This window comes from Bemisia tabaci, chromosome 10 (assembly GCF_918797505.1).
Source record: "Bemisia tabaci chromosome 10, PGI_BMITA_v3".
NCBI classification, from domain to species: Eukaryota; Metazoa; Arthropoda; class Insecta; order Hemiptera; family Aleyrodidae; genus Bemisia; species Bemisia tabaci.
The window spans coordinates 25,316,794-25,337,367 of NC_092802.1; the positions used below are offsets into that span (position 1 = coordinate 25,316,794).

Sequence of the window (20,574 nt, forward strand, 5' to 3'; positions counted from 1 at the left end):
GTTCGGAAAGTATCCGACCATGTTGATTATCTCGCCATGAACGGTTGATAAGAGCTTGAGGCTTGGGATCATCTTGGCAAGGACTCTCCTGAGAGCAGAAGCGTCCTTGCCAAGATGATTCTCAGCCCCAAGCTCTCATCAACCGTTCATGGCGAGATAATCAACCAGGTCGGATACTTTCCGGACAGACCTGTTACACTTACGATTAAATAAAATTAGGAAATAAAACCACATGCACCCGCCACCAAAGCACATGCACCCACCACCAACCCACATGCACCCACCACCAACCCACATGCACCCGCCACCAACCCACATGCACCCGCCACCAACCCACATGCACCCGCCACCAACCCACATGCACCCACCACCAACCCAAGTCAGTCATAGTCAGTCGGCCACGGGCTTAAACGAGTTCGGGTCCCGACACAAGAATAGTAAAAGGAGTTACCGAGCCATTCCTCTGCCTCGTTACTGCCGGCTCAAGGCCGAAAACAGCCCTGAATGGCAGCTACAAGACACAGGAATGGTTCGGGAACGCCGTTCACCATCCCTCTTGCGTCGCGGACGCGAACTCGCTTTTTCCCGTGGCGGGTAACCATGCTCGGATAAAAATGGTGACACTGAGTGCGCCGAATGAACACACACTCAGGTTGGCTGCATGCTCATGAAGCGTGAGCAAGCACCCACGCTTGATGACCACCCGACCATCCTGAATGCACGCTAATTCGGGACACTCGGTGACACTATTTATACCCGAGGTAGCAGCAGCGGACCCAAAGGTGTTTCAATGGCTACCGTCGGTGGGTCATTGCCGGCTGGTCTAGGCAGTCCGCAGACGCGGCCCCTACTCGTGCGACCACGTGGTCCACCAACGGTCGGGTTGGGACGACCTGCCGGAAGGTCCGTCGAGCATTCCGCGGGACGGCATTGCCATCGACCTACCTCCACTTCCAGGCTGAGGTTGCTAGCCCCCGGAAGCGAAGTTCGGTCGGTGGAATGCCGTCCAACGGAGTGCTCAAAGGACCGTCTGGCGGGTCGTCCCCCCGAACGTCGGACAGACCACGAGGGGCGCACTTTTACCGGATCTGGCGGCGGCTGATCGTTGTTGTACGCTACGGCCGTGAGAGCAAGTCGCTGCAGCAGTGGAACTATCAAGGAGCCCGCTTAAAGAGAACTCACCCCAAGGCCCGAGTCGCGTTCCCTTTGGAGCGCAGCACGTAGCCGCGCTCCGAAACGCGACTTCGCTTTTGGACTACATTTTGCAATTTGGAACTATAAATTCTAGCCCGGTTTAAAAACAACGTATGCGCCATTCGTTTCCCTATGCACATACGTGTTTTTCCAGAAGAGCCAGAATTTATAGCTCCAGATTGCAAAATACAGTCCTTTTCATGCTCACCTCTTCAGGCGTGCTTGGTAGGCACCCACCGTTGAGAATCGACGGGAAAATGAGCTTGTGCAGAAGTTTTCCGGTTTTTTTTTTTTTTTTTTGGTGTTTTTTTTTGGTATTTTGTTTTTTTGTTTTTTTTTAACCTACTTTCTTAAATATATTTATTATTTTTTTTTTTTTTTAAAAAAAAAAATAAATATACTTTTTGTAACGATATTAACCCACGAACTTTCGCTTTCTCGGCAATGAAAAGTATACTCAGCTCAAATTATGCAACTTTAATTTTTTTTTTTTTTTTTTTTTTAGTGGACTTAGTCCTGAAAAATTTCTGTGAGCTAAACGCGCTCTCGAACGAGCGCTCACTGAACAAGCTCATGAAAAAACGAAAGATGTTCCAAAGGAGACAAGAGGAGAGGATGGTGAAAAAGATGTGGTTGTGACGAACAAAGTGGGTCCCTATTACTTCAGCCAAGCGTGGTTTTTTCTCTTCGCTTATTTAGTTTGAATTCAGTCAGATTTAATTTTACTTAATTCGTTGCTCCGTCCTTCGATCGTCAATCGTTCACGAGTACGGAATGGCAAAGCGTAGTTTTTTCCCTTCGTTTATTTAGTTTGATTTCAGTCAGATTTAATTGTACTTAATTGTTTGTTTCATTCTTCGATCGTTAATCATTCATGTGTACGGAATGGCAAAGCTAATGTTTTGAAGTTGAACCCTTGCAATGGAACTGATCCGCGAGATCATTTGCGATCGTTAGACGAAGAGATAAAAGACAATGAAAAATTGAATAATATTCAATAATCATTCAGTAAGTCCGATGTCACAAAATTTTAGCACTCGCAGATGTTCGTTAGGATCAAAACTTCGCTGGAATCGCAGAATTGACTACTATCTTATATCAAAGATACTTTTAGAAAACAACTTACATGAACAAGAAGAACGTATTCAGGCTTTGTTTAACGGTTAAAAGTACTCCCAGAGGACAGAGCAGAACATTAAATACAATTCTAAGGGTAGGTATATAAACGCAGGGAGTAATCTGAAGATAAAAGAGAATCATTGTTTTAACATCTTTACAAGGTCATTTATAGGCTCGCAAGCATGGTTGTTCACTGCTATGAAAAGACTCTTGGATCTAGAGTCCAGACTCTTAAACAATTTGAAAAGACAAAATACTCTTGATTTAATCGGATTTTTTCTTTATTCAAAATGAAATCCGCTTCAATTAAGAGGCTTGGCTCTCGATGCAAACTGAAATCCATCTGAATCAGGTGGTTTTTTTTTTTTTTTTTTTAATAATCAAAATAAGAGGCTGGACTCTGGATCCGAGGGACTTTTTTTTTACAGTGTTGAAGAATCTATTGTGCAGTTGTACAACAAAAGAGAGAAGCAACGTACACACAGGTCTAATTGGACTGCATTTTGCAATTAGGACCTATAAGTTCCGGCCCGGTTAAAAACAACGTATGTGCCATTGTATGCCATTTGTTTCCATACGCACATAAGTGTTTTTTCAGATGGGCCAGAATTTATAGGTCCAAATTGCAGAATGCAGTCCAATTAGAACTTAAGGATTTTTGCTTTTATAAATCATAAAATTAATACGGGACCTGTGAAGTATTACGTAAGTCGCTTCAGGAAGGGGAGGGGGAGGGGTCTGTCCTTAGCTTGTAAGGTATTACGAGGAGGGTAGGTGGAGGTAAAAAAAAGTGGTCGAAATGCTTTACGCAATACTTACCCAACCCTTGAATGGATCACACGAAGTAAAGGGAATCGTAGTTCTTAAATTGCTAATTTCCGAATTTAAGCCTATGCTGAAATTCTGGTCGCAATTTCTATGAAGTCTACTATGTTATTAATTATCTCGGTCTTGGTAACAATATTGAATGGTTCCGGGGACGGAAATAATACTCAATACCAAAAAATATGTTCTACTGACATAGCAATGTAAGAGCTACGATTTCTTTTTCTCCGTTCATTGCTGGGAAAAGATGGCCTTTACAAAAGGCAGCGACAAGCTCAGGGCTCACATCGAAAATGTTGGTGGAAACCAATCGCTTAGAGCCAAAGGACTGTAACCAATACCTTAGAGAGAAAATAAATGTACTAATGGCATGCTACATCAAACTTGCTCACTGGTAAAAAGTTTTACCAGTGCCACAAAATTGACAAATAAAGCACGATAAAGGATTACTGATTTTCCACAAAGTCTTGAAACGGAAAAGATAAAGGCGCACGGTCCTTTGGCTCTGAGCTACAAACTTCCATTTACAAAATAAGAATGAATCAATAGCGATATAGTTAAATATATCTTAATATGTCTTAATACCTTAAAATTGTTAATTTTCTTCGTTAATTTTTCTTTCTTTTCGTTTTTTCTTTTTTTGTTTTTGTTTTTTTTTTGTTTTTTTCTTGTTTTTGTTTTTTTTTGTTTTTTTCTTGTTTTTTTTGTTTTTGTTTTTGTTTTTTTTTGTGGTTTTTTGTTTTTTTTTGTTTTTTTTTTTGTTTTGTTTTTTTTGTTTTTTTTTGTTTTTTTTTTGTTTTTTTTTGTTTTTTTGTTTTTTTTTTGTTTTTTTTTGTTTTTTTGTTTTTTTTGTTTTTTTTGTTTTTTTTGTTTTTTTTTTGTTTTTTATGTTTTTATATGTTTTTTGTTTTTTTTTATTCACTTTGGTTTTTTATGTTTTTTATTCACTTTGGTTCTTTATGTTTTTTTGTTTTCATTGTTTTACATGTTTTCTTATGTTTTTTTATTTTTTTTTGTTTTCTTTGTTTTTTGTTTTTTTTTTTGTCTTTAGTTTTTTTTTTTTTCGTTTTTTTCGTTTTTCATATCCCAATACAAACAGACAAATTAAAACTTGTGCATTGTAAGTTGACTCTAGAAGTCCTCCGAGTCGGCCAATGCGGCCCTAGTGGATGACTTCCGTGCAAATATACGATGCACAAGCTTTTTACACAATTTAATCAATATATTCTACCATCATTAATCTTGAAGAAAAAATCCCTGGAGTTCTCGCCGCCGGGTCGCACCGTAGTCACCTTTCGTCCGCGAGTTGCATCAATTTTTCCTATCCACGAACGTTTCACTGCATGCAATTTTTCATATCACTGTCCTTCAGATCCCCTCTTCATCTGGGGAAATTTTTCGTGAAGGCCAAAATAATCATGTCCAATAGTTGTCGTTTTTTCTGGTCTATGCAAAGTCACCGTCTCGGTACCATTTTTCTGGCCATAATTTTGTGCAATAGCTCCACAGCAATAATGAGTTTGTGGCGTTGCTAACACTGCTAACAGGTTCAGCAGCGGTTGATTTAAAAGTTTCATTTGGCAAAATAGTACAGAGCTGCAATCGCGGATCAACTGCTTCCATATTTGGCTTTGAAGGAAGATCAATCAGCAAAATAAGTTAGTCTGATGATTACAAGACCATCTGCGTTGACGAAAAAAAATATAATTTTTTTTTTTTAAAAAAAAATTAAAAATAAAAAAAAAAATTCGTCGTAAGACCGTATGAGTCATCTTCCCATTGGTATCTCCTTTTTTGGGACTATGGTATGTAGCAATCATTGTAAATTCGTATTACCAGTTGCAAAGCTGCGGTATGGCGGTAGCATCAGCCTTCCTGAATTCAGACCAAAATCACCAATGAGCGCTGAACAAGTTCCTTGCCGGTGAAGAGAGAAAAAATTGTACAAAACTTGCAGCGATTTGGTGAAGGTACCAATTTTGATCGCAACTTGTACTTCGTCGGCATCAGTAGGATCTTCAAAAACATTCAATACTTGTTGTCCAATGCATAATCACTTCAATAAGAGTAACTGCTGACAAAGTTGTTTCCAGACTCCAGATTAGTCAAGACTCGAGAATAGTTTGTACTCAGCAATTTGATGGTAGGTGGAACATTTTAAAGATAAGGCCCCACGGTAGCTGAGCGGCAATAATCTCCAAACTGAAAAATCGAGACGGGCTGGAAACGCTGATGTCGCAGATTTGACTCATTGCCCGAGGGACATGATATCATCACGCTGGCATGCATAGCTTGGGGCGCCTTCAACTATGGAGATATACTTCCAGAGTTACTTCTTCAGGTGTGCGCTCGGCATGCACAGCTTGGGGCGCCTTCAACTACGGAGATATACTTCCAGAGTTACTTCTTCAGGTGTGCGCTCGGCATGCATAACTTGGGGCGCCTTCAACTATGGAGATATACTTCCAGAGTTACTTCTTCAGGTGTGCGCTCGGCATGCACAGCTTGGGGCACCTTCAACTACGGAGATATACTTCCAGAGTTACTTCTTCAGGTGTGCGCTCGGCATGCACAGCTTGGGGCACCTTCAACTACGGAGATATACTTCCAGAGTTACTTCTTCAGGTGTGCGCTCGGCATGCACAGCTTGGGGCGCCTTCAACTACGGAGATATACTTCCAGAGTTACTTCTTCAGGTGTGCACTCATACTTGTTGAGCGCTTGAAGCAGAGTGCACATTTTCAGACAGTAAGCTCACTTCATTAGGCAGAATACAGGTAGCTTCTTGAACTTCAATGTTGTAAATTTTGCGGTACTGCAGATGAATTCGTCGCAGACCTCATAAACAGTTGAAAGTTTGTCTTTAAAATTGAAACTCTATAGGTTTCTAAATACTGAGATGTTCGAAGCACTTCGTTCTGGAAATCTGCAGGTGCCAACTCTTATGGTTTTGATACCTGGAATGATTTTTTTTTCTTGCTGGAGTTACAATCCTGTCTGATACGTTCGGCGATTACCGGGTTGATTCCCGGTATACCGGCTGTGAAACGCAGACGTTGGATCGTTTTTTTAATTCTGGACTCTCCGTCGTACCATCAACTTGCGGTAGAGACCATCGTATGTATTGACGCTATTACTAAAGGTCATAAGAGGTCTGAAGTTCGTGGCGATATTTCGGAACTTGAGCCAAGCGAGGCTTAACTTTGAAGAATGTCGGCAATTCCATAAGATCGAAACTTGTTTTCATTGGTGCAGCAAAAAAAATATTGGCAAATATACCAGCAAGCCAGCAAGCATACCAGCAATGTGATTCACGATGAGCGCTCAACAAAAATTGTTAGAGCCGTAAGAGCATAAAAGGTCGCTCCAAAACATCAGTGATGTAGTGATGTAGCTCAGGGTGAATGCTGACGATCATGGATAAGTAAAAGCAGCGACTTTAAATTTTCTTCATCCTTGTGACTTGATCCTAATTCGACCACTCGAAAGAGATGAAACTGCTGCGATGGATAAACGTTTCACTGGATAGGAAACGCAGTGCGTCGAAGAGTTAGTCGATATTTTAGTCAGCCATTAGCGTGGCTGAAAACATTTTGTGGGGGCCAAAGCCCAGCGGTTGGAGCTCAGCAACTTGAGGAAAAGCTGTAAATTCGACCCGGCGAGAGAAAGGGATTCATGATGAAAGTACCTAAAGGAACAAACTTAAAAAAAATAAATAAAAAAAAACCCAACAAAAACAAAACGCAAACAACACTTCCTAACTTTAAACAGTCGCGAAGGACAAACAAAATCAGTTTTACTACAAAAATCGTAAGAATGAACTATACAGTAAAAAATTGTAACGTCATTTTATTGTATAGTTTGACGTCCCGCGAAATCACTCTAAATGTCGGGACGTTGAAACTCCCCACGAAAAAAAAAAATAAAATAAAAAAATTAATAACTTTAAAGATATGAGTTTCCATTTAGTACTTAGAGGGTCTTTTTTTTACTCCAGTGAAAATCAACAAGCACAAAATGCCCGCTATTCTACATCCAACCCCCCCCCCCCCCCCAAACCCGTATTGTGCGGGATCTATCAGTAAATGCTGACAGTAAAGTCACGCTGAAGACATTAAAGCAAGTATCAGATTTTCACTTAAATAGTCTTGACAATAAGAACATGACCATAAAGAAACTATGGAGCATTGTGTCTTTAATGATCGCAAAAAAAAACGTTGCAATAGTAGCGCGTGAAAATACCTTTCAAGTTGATCTTGAAATTCACTGGAAAATTAACTTGGATTTCGCGGGATAAGTTCCGCCGACAGCCCCTGGCGGTTAGGCAGTAATAACGGTGTCTTTGGCAACACATAAAAAACGCATTTACGTGCGATTGTTAGTAGAGTTACAGAATTTACAGAAACACAGTAGCGCAGAATTTTGAATATATGCACTGCAAAAAATCCAAAATTTGCGGCCAAGAAATATTTATCCTTGAACCCAGCGTGATGCCGCTTTATCATTAAAGCTAAATTAAGCTTATTACAAGCTTCCCCCCCTCCCTCTCGAGGAGTTCAGCTTAAATCAAGATGAAAAAAAATCTTGGTGGTAAATTCAAGGATCAACACACATGCTTGAGCCAAAGCCTTTTTTTTTTTAATGAATCGCAAAAAGATACAATTTAAGTCAAAAACGTATTTTTGAGCAACATTCGACCTTTTCACAATGGACAGAACATAAGCGTCAGGATAAAAGAAAACAAAAAAAAGGAGAAAAAAATTGTAAAAAAGAGAAAAACAAAGGAAAACGATTAAAAACAAAATATTTTTAACTAGAGATAGGTAACATAGGCAGGTCCGTTTGGTCCCTGACTGGAAGCATAATGGCAACGGCAACACTGTATGCAAAGGAGGTCTGTATTCTTTACCAATATTTTTGAATTTTTCAAGTATTTTTTTGTTATTTTTTGGTAAAGCACTGCTTTACTTTCGAGAGAGTTTTACTTGCAGCGATTTACCAAAAAATCAAACAATGACAGGAAAAAGTTAAGAATATTGGTAAACAATAGACACTTGACAGCCATCGAGGAATTTTACTCTCGGCTTGCAAGTCTGCATTCAATAAAGATCCTAACGGGTCTTGGGTATAACTGGGTTTTACAGCGCCAAAAACATAGAATGATAATGAGTAACCCCAGGATCTGCGTGAAAACGTGAGAAACTTGGTAAAGAATTCCGCCGACAGCCCCTGACGGTTAGGCAATTCCAACAATCCCAGTCGCTGCGTAGGGTGTGGTAAGTAAACGACCTGTATCAATATTCATTGGGCTCATCCAACATAAAAGAAAATATTGCAAAATTCTAAGGGGCTCTCGTTACTGTTAAGATGCACTGGAAAAAAGAAACACATTGGATCTAGAGTCCAGACTCTTGAAAACATTGACAAGAAAAAATACTCTTGATTCAATCAAATTTAAGCTTAAATCAAAAAGAAATCCGCTCAAATTAAGAGGCTGGGTTCTTGATTTAAGCTTAAATCTGATTGAATCAAGAGTATTTTTTCTTGTCGATGTTTTTAAGAGTCTGGACTCTAGATCCAATGTGTTTTTTTCCCCCAGTGTGTAAGCATTGACCATACTACCGTTGGCACTGAAAACGACATTTAAGTAGTATAAGTAGTGAGGAATTTTTTCTCCTCTTCAGCGTTAACCTCGATGGAGTCAACGGACACGCCACAATTTTCAAGCAAACAGCGTATCTTACTGTGCCTGATATGGAGCCCAATGGATTGAAAATACTATTCTAATTTGGTTTATTTAGTGACTTGTGTCCTACTCACATTTACTTGCTTAATTGCCCTCACTGCCTGTTTCGTCTCTGCCTGCACACAGTACAGCGATTTCGACCAGGCAATGAGGGTCAATACTGGAATGCTAAAGAAAAGGACCGTATAAACCTTGGACGTTGTCGGATTTCTTTAGATGATACACAATTTCAAAGGGAAATTTGTCCTCCGAGGGAAAACTGTTGAAATTAAATATCACTGGAAAAAAACACATTGTATCTAGAGTCCAGACTCTTAAAAACATCGACAAGAAAAAGTACTCTTGATTCAATCAGAATCTAGCTTAAATCAAGAACCAAGCCGCTTAATTTAAGCGGACTTAGTTTTGATTCAAGCAAAAATCCAATTGAAACAAGAGTATTTTTTCTTGTCAATGTTTTCAAGAGTCTGGACTCTAGATCCAATGTTTTTTTTCCCATTGTGATTTTTTCAGTGACTAAATTACGTCCCACTCATATTTACTTGCATAATAGCCCTCACTGCCTGTTTCGTCTCTGCCTGCACACAGTACAGCGATTTCGGCCACGCAGTGAGGGCCAATACTGGCATGCTAAGGAAAAAGGCAGTATGAAACTTCCGACGTTGCCAGATTTCTTTTGATAATATACAATATCAGAGGGAAAGTGGTGAATTTTTCCCTCAATTTTTCAGAGAATTTTAATCGAAATTAAATCCAAAATATATCAGGGAGTTATATTTATAACTCATTTCAAAAATAATTATTTTTTTGGATGGAACCAGGCAACATTTGAATGTTCATAGGGCCTTTTTCCTTAGAATAGTGGAATAGCTAATCTTATTCACAGGAAAAAGGGTATAAACTGTCTGGCTATAATTGCTCCCCCGAAAATTTAGTGACCTACATACAAATTCCAGACAGTGGTAAACTAAATATGTAAGTACAAAATACGTGAGAACGACCTACAAAGCCTGAATGCCTGTTTCTTGTTAAATTTATTAGGAAAATAACACTGAAGCTAGTCCATTTCAGTAAAAGACCATTTTTGAACTAGGACAAACAGTCTTATTGTTAGCCTGTATAATATGCTGAAAAAAATTATGAAGAGTTGATCCTTAACGAACATTTGAGTTGCATGTTAAACGAAAAATTAAAACTGCGGAAGAAAAAAACCGTAAAACACGAGCACTTGCGAAAAAATGCGTAAACCATTAGAACGTTCAGAGTCAAAACCAACCTAAAAAATCTCTTGGATTTTAGAAAGAAGGGGGATGAGAAAATAAAATGTTACCCCATACCTTCTAGAAATGTTCCCATGATGCTAACCCCCCTAAGTTCACGAAGGAAAAAACTAAAATGCGACCTACTTTGCTAAGTCATAGGTCTTTGTTCGTCACAAATTCATCCAGAGTAATAGGTGGCTGAACTTAAGAGAGATTGCCGCCGAGAAGAAACTTCGCGAAAATAAAATATTCAAGGGTCAATGTCGTAAATGTAGACCCCGTGATGCGGCCCCACGAGCCTGCTGATTTTTTTTTTTTTTTTTTTTTTTTTTTTTTTTTTTTTTTTTTTTTTAAATTTTTTTTTCTGAAGTCTTTCTAATGTAGGAGAACCGGGTAATGAGAGACCAACAGGGTAAAGAGAGACCTACCCCCCTATTTCTGAGCTCCTTGTTTGAAATTAAAAATTGAGAAAATCAGGGTACCTCATTAGTTACCTCATGAGAACTTATTACCCAAAGTTTCATCTCTAGCTATCACTGCAATAGAAAGTATTTTTTTAAATGTTTTTCTTTTTCCCCATTTTTCATGCCTCTCTTTACCATTACGGAGTAAAGAGAGGCGTGGTCTGGATTGCCTCTTATATTGCACAGGAAAACTATGGCAGGGCAATGAGAGTGTTCTACTGATAGAGTTTGATTACCATTTCAAATTTCAGGTCAATCGGATAAAATGTGAATGAGATACGGGGTTTTGAAATTGAACTGCGGGAAGTTCACAAATTCAATTCAAAAAGTGAAATTTCAAATCTTTATTAGAGGGATAAAAAACCGCAAAAGTAGACCTTAAATATGGTCTTAACAGTATATAATGAAATTAAGCATTAAAAAATTGCTAAAGAGAACATTTTGGCTTTGAAATCATGATAAAATTGACCGGTGGAGTGGTTTCAGGGTAGGTACCAGTTAAAAAATTTGATTTTTTCCTGTTCTATTCTGATGTTAGAGGAATATTTGCCTGCTTAGCTGGCATTTTGACACTTGTCTCCAGGTTATATTTATCTAGAACACTGTACTTAGGTACCTAGTTGGATGTGTGGGGGAGGGAGATGAGATAGTTAAAATTTCATTCGTTTTGAAACCCTCTACTTCTGGAGCAGGACTCATATACCCGTTTTGAATTTGGAAGCCTTGAATCTTGTTTCTGTTGTCTTTCAATTATGTTTTTCCCAGTGAAACGAATCGAAACTGAAAATCTCTCATTACCCTGGAGAAAAAAAATCCCATGACTCTCTCTATCCTGGAAAAAGTATGACCCAGGATGAAGAGAGACTTTTGCTGCCAGACTTGTAAATTTGTAAATAGCAACCAAAAAGATAGCCATATAGTACATATCCTAAGCTACAAAATGGTATAATTTTTATCTTTATTTATTTTTTTTTTTTTTTTTTGAGTAAAATTTACTTTCCAAAATCCACGAAAACTGCGGCACGGAACGAACTTAAAAACACAGTTCAAAAAAGAGGTCATGTTTGCATGCACTTCCCGCGGTCTGTTGTCGTCCGATCCGGTTCGGAATTTGTACAAGAACGTAGAAATGGACCAAGAGTCCATTCCTTCTTGTTTCATTACTTAAATCTCAAATAGGTAGCAGCATTAGCAAAAGTCTCCTATTACCCCAGTCTCTCTTTACCCGGTTCTCCCCTAAGTATGGTCATAGTGGGTGCCTAGGCACAGGGACTCGAGGTGAGCTATAAGTTTGATTTCAAAGAGGGGCCTTGAGGTGAGCTCTCTCTAAGCTCGGTTTCCACGATCGAAATGAGCGCATCGAAATGGGTCATCCATGCAACTACTGAGAGGTGCCGATCAAAATTCATAGGTGCCTCTATGTTTGTTTTACTTTTTTTTTTTTAATTTTTGTTTTAGGGGGGGGGGGGGGGGGCGAAGTTTCTCTATACCTTGGACAAGCGCGTTACACCTGCCTCGCTTAGTTTTTTCCCGATCACATGGGAACGGAAGCGCAATTACTCTTCGCTTCCGGATAAATTTTAAAAAAAAGCGGGAACGTTATCGAGGCCTTCTAAAAAAAACACAAGGGAGGGGGCGCTACCCCCTCCCAGAGGCGGACTGGCCCTAACCAGAGGACGATCGCTCCATTATCGTTAACTGAGAGAGCTATCCGCTAGGAGTCATGATGACATAATTTTTATGGCCCCACCGGAACTCCCCCTGGATTTTTTCAAAGAATATCATAGGGGGCCCTTCAGTGCCTCTTCTAAACTGAAAGTTCCCCTTTTACATGAGAAGAGGCCTCCTCCATACTCATTCTGGTGGGGACAACCTCTTGAAAATTTTGGAGCCAGTCCTCCCCCCCCCCCTCCTTGACACCACTGAGGCCGGGTATTACATAAATATCTGATGATACTAGGGTCGCGATCGGGGTCATTATGAAATGGTTTGTATGGCCCCACCAGGAACACCCTGGATTTTTTCGAAGAATATCAGAGGAGGCCCTTCAGTGCCTCTTCTAAACTGAAAGTTCCCCTTTTATATGAGAAGAGGCCTCATCCATACTCATTCTGGTGGGAACCACCTCTTGAAAATTTTGGAGCCAGCCCCCCCCCCCCCCCCATGACACCACTGAGGCAGGGTATTACATAAGTATCTTATGATACTAAGGTCGCGATTTACGCGACCGAAAAGTAGAGGCACCACTTAATTTTGATCGGCAACACGATCGCATCGTCGCATCGAGGACCCAATTCGACGGGCCCGTGTCGATCGTAGAAACCCAGCTGCACGCCCTAGACACACGTTCGAAGTTAAACTCCGAAATGGTGGCTGCTCAGCCGAGTCTCGACAAGGATCCCGTCGAAGCAGAGCGCCCCGCGCTCTGCTTCGGACAGATCCATGCCGACACTAGGCCAGACAGCCACCACTTCGGAGCGTCACTTGGAACGTGTATCCAGGGCTTAGGCCCCAGGATAGTTCCGCTGTCGCCGCGACTTGCTCTCGCGGTCGTAGCGCCGCAACAACGATCGCCGCTCGGCCAGCTCCGGCGAGGGGTCCGTCCGCAGATCGCCCGGACCTGCGGGCTCCGACCCTGTGACGGTGCCTGAAACCCTAGGAATCGACCGCCGCATGGACACAGGTTACCCGAGGCAATCGTTGCACGAGCGAATCTCGAAGGGATCCCCGTCCGAGTGGAGCGCACCACCGCTCACCGATGAGCACCGGTGAGCGTTGATGACCTCCACTGGGACAGGGGTCCGATCGGACACATGCTCGTGTAACGAGAGCCTTGAAGTCAACGGTGAGACCACGCGGTTCGTCTGACCGTCGGATGAGCGATACGTCGAACAACCTCCCGGACGCTCTGTCCGGAGACCGAGCGTCCGGCGGACTGCTCGGCGGAGCGCTCGTCCGGCCGTCGGGCGAACTGTGTGGACGCACCTGCGTGAGAAAAACAATATTAAATTAAATTAAAGAACAAATAAAATGTAAACAAAATATACTTACGTGCGTTACTTACCTTCTTACCTAAAGATGGGAGAGAAATATTATAATAAATTAAAGAAAATAAACAAAATATACTTACCTAAGTTACTTACCTTGTTACCTAAAGATGAGAGGGAAGCAAGAGAAGTTGGAAAACCAAGAAGCATGCAAAGATAGAAATAATGTAGGAGCTGAAGGCGAGAGGTATTTATGGATAGAAGTTAGGAAGGAGCTGAAGGTGAGAAGTATTTATGGATAGAAGTTAGGAAGGAGCTGAAGGTAAGAAGTATTGATGGATAGAGGTGATGAAGGAACTGAAGGCAAGAAGTGTGAATGGATAGAGATGAGAGGAGATGATAACATAACATAACATAACATAACATAACATAACATAACATAACATAACATAACGTAACATAACATAACATAACCTAACCTAACTCGAGGTAAGAAGTGTGAACGGTTAGAGACGATTTTCAGAAGATTATCATAATTTGCTGCAAAAATAACCCTAATGTCTGCCAAGTGAGTGTTAAGAAGAGGGAGGAGAGGAAATGTTTTAGAGAGTCGTTCTCGTTCTAAATGACGGTCAGGGGATTAATCATTATCAGCTAATTTTAAAATTAGCTTTGCTTACGTTGAGTAAGTAAACATCCGATACTGACTCTCATGTTGAAAAAATTTTGCAAACATTTTTGGACAAGGTCAGTCAAATGAGTAATCTAATCATTTGAACAAGCAAATACCTAAAACCCTAACTCAGTATCTGTTGTACCACACACTGATGTATTTGGTATCATTGATACTGTGTTTTCATAAATCGAAAACAATTAGATACACAGATGAATGTCACTTGAAATTCAGATTTGAACTGCATTTGGCGATAAGGAACTAATATTTCAGGCTTAGAGGTAAAAACACCTATGTGCATAGGGGAACCAGTGGCACATATGCTGATTCTGAAATAATCCAGAAATTGTAGTTCCTACTTGCAAAATGTGGGCCATTTCGGGAGTAGATGCTCCATAAAGAGCCGCTCAATTATTGCGTACGCTACATAAGGTGATTCGATGACCGCCATATTTTATGTCAGAACGACATGCAATAAATCGCATCGATTAGTTCTCATCTATTCAGCCACTTGTCATTTTTATCGAATTTTGAGAACGCATTGCTGTTGTCCCGAGACTAGAGAAATCACTCGCCAAAGACAAACCAATTCAGCGTAATAAAGGCAGAGTTTCATTAGAGGGAAAAATATCGAATTCGAGAGCAGAAAACTCGCATTCCATACAGCTACCTTTATTACGTTGAATTTGTTTGTCAAATGTTTAAGTGAATTCTTTAGTCTCGTGACAACAGAAACGCAATTTCAAAATTCGATAAACATGACAAATAACTGAGAACATGAAACTAATGGATGGGACATATCGCATGTTGTTCTGCCACAAAATATAGCGGTCATCAAGTCACCTTACATAAGTGGGAAAAGGGTGGATCTATCCTTGCGCTTTCAGGCGTTACGGAGCAGGGAGGGGGGGGGGGGCTGTCCAGTCTTACGAAAGCTTCTCATCTCAAATTAATAAAATATTACAGCACTCACTGAGTCAGAAATTTTTCTGTTAAAAACTCTCATCTCATCTCAAATGGAAAAAAAACAATATTATTCAACACAGGTAAGTCTCTTTCGGTTTTCTCCGTTACTTTCTAAGAAATGGGAGGGGGGGGGGGGCTTGTCAATTTTACATACTTCAAAGAGGGGGGCGGGAGGCTATCGAGTCCAGTCCTACGCAAGCTTCTCATCTCAAATTAATAAAATATTAAAATATTACAGCCGTTCGCTGGTCAGAAATTTTTCTATTAAAAACTCTCATCTCAAATGGAAAAACACAATATCATTCAACTAATAAATAGTCCTCTTCGGTTATCTCCGTTACTTCCTAAAAAATTTAAGGGGGGACTCTCATCTCATCTCAAATAGAAAAAAAAACAATATTATTCAACACAGATAAGTCTCTTTGGGTTTTCTCCGTTACTTTCTAAAAAATGGGAGGGGGGGTGGTCAATCTTACATACTTCAAAGAGGGGGGGGGGGGAAGCTATCGAGTCCAGTCCTACGCAAGCTTCTCATCTCAAATTAATAAAATATTAAAATATTACAGTCTTTCGCTGGTCAGAAATTTTTCTATTAAAAACTCTCATCTCAAATAGAAAAAAAAACAATATCATTCAACTATTAAATAGTCCTCTTCCGGTTATCTCCGTTACTTCCTAAAAATTCAAGCGGGGCTGCCTGGTCATTCTTACATATTTCAAGGGGGGGGGGGGGGGGAGAGCTTGGCCAATTTTGCGTGGTTCAAAAGGCGGGGGTGAGAAGGTCAAAGAGTCGGCCAAAATGTCTTACTGCGTAATACTTGAGCGGCTCCTAACCGAATCGAAAAAAAGAGGGAAGCAATAAAGAACAGGAAACACATCATTCTGTCGAAAATCATTGCAAAATCCCTGGAAAAGCGAAGTATCTGCAGCGAACACGTGCCTCTCGAAGAGGAAGCGTTTTTACGAGGGAAAGGAGGCATGGCCCGGGGCGGGAAAGGAGGGGGGGGGGGAGTTCGTAGAATGATCATAGTTTCAGACGACTGAGGGGGGAAAAAGTGGAATCAACGAAGGGTTACAATCATAATCTGCTCCGTGAAATCATTCAGGAGTGATTTCGGTGGAAGAAGCTGAGGCTGGCGACTGACTGTCGCCATGCGAGACAACATCCTGCTGAAAGGGACGGAACGTAGACACCCAAAGTACGCTTATCTCTTCATTTCCCCGGTTTTCTTCACAGCTCTGTCAATGCGCCCCCCTCCCTCCCGGTCACTCTCTCACTATCTACCTCCTCGAGTATCTTTTCTCTGGCGGACTGAAATTGCGCGGCAAATCTGACTAGACCCTCGGTTCTCAGAATTCTATACCTGATGAGATAGATAAATCGGCTTTCGGCCGATTGATCGGACGTTGCTAATTGACCAAATAATTTCTTCCCAACTCTGTGGCGGGTGGTCCTTCCTCAAGTAAAATGAATCTACAGATAAATTTAAACTTAGGCTTCATTGTTGCACAAAACTCCTGATAAGTTAATTTCCCAATATAAAACCACTGCGAGGCGACAAGTAGGAAAATTTGGCACCTACTCTGACGTGCTAAAGAAGAACGCCGTATGAGCCTTCAATCATTGCCAAATTTCCTTTAACAACTGACGAAATATCGGGAAATTTTTGATAGTCTTCCTCCAGTTTTGTAAAGGATTTCGATTCAAATTTGATAACTTAAAGCCTCTGAAAATCTCAAAGAAAAATATTCGCAACTTTTCTCAAGAATAAATATTTACTGAGAGGAAATTTGGCAACATTCGAATGCTCATATGACGTTTTTCCTTAGAGCGGGAATACTGCAAAAGGCGTGGAGCAAACTGAAGGATAGGAATGCCAATATGTATCGAAGCAGGGGCGAGAGCCAGAGGGACTTAATCTCATAGCAACGTTGCTGAATTCATTTTAAAATTCGTGGTGAATTGATATCATGATATGACTAAAATTTAAGGAAAAAAACCACCTTCACATGATTAAAGTAGTTAGTTTAAGTGAAAATTTGCAACATGTCGATACAATCAAGTTCCAACGTTTAAGTCTCAAATACTTATATGGGTGTTCGCTTTCTCTCTCTCGTAAATCGATTCTAAGTGCTTCTCTCTAAAATTTTGTCTGTTGGACCCTTCCCAGGGTAAAAGGAAGCTTGAAGTGGTTTTTAAAAAAAATAAGTCTCAGATCTGTGGACGTTCGCTCTCTCTCTTCTTCAGGTACATCTATCCTTCTTCTTCTCTCTTCTTTACACCTATCCTTCTTCTCTCTTCATCCTTACATCAATTCTTCTCTCTTCATTCTTACATCAATCTTTCTTCCTCTCTCTTTCTCAAATCTACCCTTCTCCTCTTTAAATCAATCCTTCTTCTTCTCTCTTTCTTACATCCATCCTTCGTCTCTCTCTTCAATTTTGTCCATTAGACACTTCCCAGGGAAAAAGGACACTCTAAATAGCAGTTGAAAAAAAATAAAAACAAGAAGTCCCTCTGGCTTTTATCCCTGGCTCCGGGAGGGGGGGAGGTGTCTTTCTAGATTTTAAAAATTGATACGTTTTATAATCTTGGCGAAATCTCAAATTTCTAGTCGTTCAGTTGAGTAATTCTCAAATAATAAATCAGAGCGTGATGGGCAGAGAGGAGCAAAAATTGTATTCTAACTAGACGCTACTTGTAAGTATGCTCTTGAAAAATTCGAACTAAAATAGGAAAGGTAGGTACTTAGAAACAACATGAAACTCTTGAGGAGAAAATATGATACAAATGAAAACATTGTAGCTCACACTATGACCTGCATTGATGACTCCATTAAACAAATTTTCAATAGAGTTACTAGGAGAGAGGGAGATGGACTATTGGGGGATTTTTTGTGAAGATTTACTTCAATTCAGAACACACAAATAGAGTAAAAACTGTAGGATAAAATTTTAAGAAAAATCAAAACCTCCCTCTCCTAACACTCACCAGCAGTCTTCAAATTTAGAAATAGCTACCTAGCTCCTGCTCATTCGGGGAATTTTGGAAAAGAAAACTATGAACATACAGCAAATAATAACTGAAAACATGTAGATAATGTGACGTATTAACATAATCAAAAGGAACAACATCCACTCTTAAATGAGCCCTAAGATCCATAAGTGTACCTGTAAATGCACGACGTAGCTCAAGTCCGAGTATCTCCTGGATAAAATGTATCCAATGAAAGAAAAATTAGGAGACATATATGATACATTTTGGTGATCTCAATATTCGACAAATACATGAAACTAGAGGTGACTGAAATTTCTAGACAACTAAAGCCGACTGTTCATTTCCTCTTTGAGGTACAACACCGCACTCTAGAGTGCAAAACCTCATAGCCATAAATCAGCAATCAGTGTAGAGAAACGCAACATGTTGTGACAGAATTGAAATCAGAATAGAATAAATAATTGATATTTTCAGACCTGACCGGAGAGCCTCACCAACCCGACGAAGATAGCTTAATTGGGCAGAATATTCCAAAAAAATCATCGACACAATTCCCGAGAAGAACCACCAGAATCGTCCCACTAGATGAGAAACGGAACACACAAAACGCACGATCACTGAATCACGGTTTTACACGACGCGAAAACACAAGTATAATCGGATCCGAAAACGCGAGAACCGAAACTGTCCACGGCCATCGAAAGGAATCGTTGAATTCCTCGAAACCACAGCGAAAAGTTCACACATATCTGACGAATTACGAGAGTACCGAAAAAGACGGAATAAAAATGCGAGACAAATAGAAATGTCGGGCCTTTGAGCAAGGGCTCAGAAGACCTTGGAGGTTCAAAAGTCCACGCGGTTCAACTCGAACGAAACACCAGCAGGCAAATTCTCCGTCACTCAGCCGAACACAATAGGGATCGCAAGAAAGAAAAACCTAGATCTTAGCGGTTTTCTTTTGAATGGGAAGGCAACAAATTGTCGAATCCGAAAGCAAGTCCACGAGAACATTCGACACAAAATCGAGAGAGGGCCACCCACGTAGTGCGAAACGAAATCACTCCAACCGATGAGAGGAAAACCACGTCCACGGCGTTTTCGACACTTCCGAATCTAGAGTATCTCCATTTTCGAGAAAGGTCCTCATTGAATTCGAATCAGTCCACGGAAACTTTGAACGAATATTCGCGAGAAGTTCACTTGCACAACGCGAGAACGAATAACTTCAACCGATCAGACGAGGAAGGATACGTTCGCGGTCACCTTTGATCCTTCACCCTTGCCGAATGCAAATCGGTCGTAACTCGTAAAGTTCACACAATCTTCGAAGAAACGATAGAAACTTGCACTGATATTAAGACAATCGTCAATCGTAAGACAGGAGCACTGCTTGAATGAAATTAATGACCGAAATTATTAAAAGGAAAGCGAGTTCAGACAGAACAATATACCACGGACCGGACGTGCCAGATTAGCGGCGCGTGGCCCTTGCAGTTACTCCGTTTTCGGCAAACTGACCAGCGGGCTGCCGCAGGTGCATGGCTCGAGGCAGGGATCCCCCCTACCCCACCCCGCTACTATCGCTTCTGTCTGACGCGCATCTCCTCTGATTCGGTCTCTCGAATTTTCTTCCCGCCAATTTTTAGCGTCTGTCTGAAAGAACGAGAAAGCTTCCCGCTCGCACACAATCACACTCACCAACACCTAACAGGATGAGATTTGTCCATTTGCCCCTGTTGCCAAATCTACCAGCGAACACCTTGGAACTCTACTCCTCAAATCTTAAGTTTCAGCGATATTTTTATTAGGACGCTTATTCTGCCGTGCTAAGGAAGAACGCCGTATGAACATTCGAGAGTTGCCAAATCTCCTTCAATAAAATGTTTATTCATGAGGAAAATTATGAATATTTTTCCTTGAAACTTTCGATGGTTTTAGATCAAATTACAAACAAAATTATCTGAGAAATCGGTAGACAAATATTCAAAAGTTGTCCTGGATATTAGAAATTTGCCAGAAGAAATTTTGCAACGCCTAGAGGCTCATATGGCGTTTTTTCTTAGCACGGCAGTAATAGGGGGAAGCCTTCACGTATTTCTTTTCGACGGTGTTAGTCCGCAACCACATATCTCGGTTTGCGGTGTTGCAGACTTCCCATCACACTTTATTTTTTAAATGAAAAACTGCTCAAAGTCAATTCTTGAAAACCTCCGTGATTGTTTTATCTGTGCGAAGAAAATTCTGCGGAAAATTCAAGAAATGATGTCGATTTGTTCTCCCTGGAAAAAAAAATAAAATAAAATAGGAGCGGTGATTTTCAAACACCGCCAACGAAAT

The 20,574-nt window shown here is 40.6% G+C and overlaps 1 protein-coding gene across 1 annotated transcript in view; it reads right to left on the minus strand.

Moving 5' to 3' along the window:
• LOC109032317 (uncharacterized) overlaps nt 1-19,316 on the minus strand; it is an 87,359-nt gene extending 68,043 nt beyond the window's left edge. Inside the window, exon 1 of the mRNA XM_072305405.1 lies at nt 18,711-19,316. The gene's annotated coding sequence lies outside the window, so the exon portion shown is untranslated. The remainder of the gene's footprint in view (nt 1-18,710) is intronic.
• Nucleotides 19,317-20,574: the final 1,258 nt, after the last annotated feature.